At 45.5% G+C, this 2270-nt stretch overlaps 1 pseudogene; it reads left to right on the forward strand.

Moving 5' to 3' along the window:
- The first annotated feature begins 1589 nt into the window (after nucleotides 1–1589).
- On the forward strand, nucleotides 1590–1707 carry LOC126095528 (5S ribosomal RNA; annotated as a pseudogene).
- The last annotated feature ends 563 nt before the right edge of the window (nucleotides 1708–2270 follow it).

The raw sequence follows: 2270 nt of genomic DNA on the forward strand, positions 1-2270 counted from the left end.
TTCGCTTTGCGATAGATGGCGCTATAATAGTCACAAACATATGGCTCACAATTTTAGACGAACAGTTGGTAACAGGTAGGTTTTTTAAATTAAAATACAGAACATAGGTACGTTTGAACGTTTTATTTCGGTTGTTCCAATGTGATACATGTACCTTTGTGAACTTATCATTTCTGAGAACGCATGCTGTTACCGCGTGATTACCTATAAATACCAAATTAACGCAATAAATGCTCAAAATGATGTCCGTCAACCTCAATACATTTGGCAATACGTGTAACGACATTCCTCTCAACAGCGGGTAGTTCACCTTCCGTAATGTTCGCACATGCATTGACAATGCGCTGAGGCATGTTGACAGGCGTTGTCGGTGGATCACGATAGCAAATATGCTTCAACTTTCCCCACAGAAAGATATCCGGGGACGTCAGGTCCGGTGAACGTGCGGGTCATGGTATGGTGCTTCGACGACCAATCCACCTGTCATGAAATATGCTATTCAGTACCGCTTCAACCGCACGCGAGCTATGCGCCGGCCATCCATAATGTTGGAAGTACAACGCCATTCTGTCATGCAGTGAAACATCTTGTAGTAACATCGGTTGAACATTACGTAGGAAAACAGCATACATTGCACCATTTAGATTGCCATCGATAAAATGGAGGCTAATTAACCTTCCTCCCATAATGCAGCACCATACATTAACCCGCCAAGGTCGCTGATGTTCCACTTGTCGCAGCCATCGTGGATTTTCCGTTACCCAACAGTGCAAATTATGCCGGTTTACGTTACCGCTGTTGGTGAATGACGCTTCATCGCTAAATAGGGCGCATGCGAATAATCTGTGATCGTCCCCTAATTTCTCTTGTGCCCAGTGGCAGAACTGTACACGACGTTCAAAGTCGTCGCCATGCAATTCCCGGTGCATAGAAATATGGTACGGGTACAATCGATGTTGATGTAGCATTCTCAACACCGACGTTTTTGAGATTCCCGTTTCTCGCGCAATTTGTCTGCTACTTATGTGCTGATTAGCCGCGACAGCAGCTAAAACGACCTACTTGGTCATCATCATTTGTTGCAGGTCGTGGTTGACGTTTCACATGTGGCTGAACACTTCCTGTTTCCTTAAATAACGTAACTATCCGGCGAACGGACCGGACACTTGGATGATGTCGTCCAGGATACCGAGCAGCATACATAGCATAGCCATACACCAACACGATATCGACATTTTCCGCAATTAGTAAACGGTCCATTTTAACACGAGTAATGTATCACGAAGCAAATACCGTCCGCACTGGCGCAATGTTACGTGATACCACGTACTTATACGTTTGTGACTATTACAGCGCCATCTATCACGAAGCGAAAAAAGTGCTCCAAATAAAACATTCATATTTCTTTACATACTACACGAATATGCAATAAAAATGGGGGTTCCCATTTTAAAAAACGAAGTTGATATCCGTTTGACCTACGACAGCGCCATCTAGTGGACCAACCATAGCGCCATCTGGTTTCCCCCTTCAAGCTAGACGAGTTTCGTTCTATGTAGTTTTTTTCGTTTGATGCTTATTTAGTGATGGGCAACGGCCTTTCCGCAGTGGATACACCGGTTCCCGTGAGATCACTGAAGTTAAGCGCTGTCGGGCGTGGTCGGCACTTGGATGGATGACCATCCAGGCCGCCATGTGCTGTTGCCACTTTTCGGGGTGCACTCAGCCTCGTGATGGCAATTGAGGAGCTACTCGACCAAATAGTAGCGGCCTCGGTCAAGAATACCATCATAACGACTGGGAGAGCGGTGCGCTGACCCCACGCCCCTTCTATCCGCATCCTCCACTGAGGATGACACGGCGGTCGTATGATCCCGATAGGCCACTCGTGGCCTGAAGACGGAGTGCTATTTTATTTAGTGAGATATTTGACCCAGTCACTGTCAATGGACCACCCTGTTTACATTCCGTGCCATTCTATCAACCTTTACAATGTAGTGCACATTCCTTAAATTCCATCAGTTACAGTTAAGTCACTCACTTCCTTTCTCAGAATGTTCTGGGTGTACATCTGTAGTTCCTTAGCGCCAGCATCTTTGCTCAGTCTCAGAAAGGTCTGAAGATATGTCTCTAGGTCCCTAACTTTACATTCCAAAGGCTGAAATTTTCCATCTATGTACAGATGCATTCTCTGTCTATATACACCTATCCCCTTGGGCTGAGTGCCTAATTTAAGTGCGAACTTGTTCACGGTGTGATGTAAACTAATG

Source organism: Schistocerca cancellata, chromosome 1 (assembly GCF_023864275.1).
Source record: "Schistocerca cancellata isolate TAMUIC-IGC-003103 chromosome 1, iqSchCanc2.1, whole genome shotgun sequence".
NCBI classification, from domain to species: domain Eukaryota; kingdom Metazoa; phylum Arthropoda; class Insecta; order Orthoptera; family Acrididae; genus Schistocerca; species Schistocerca cancellata.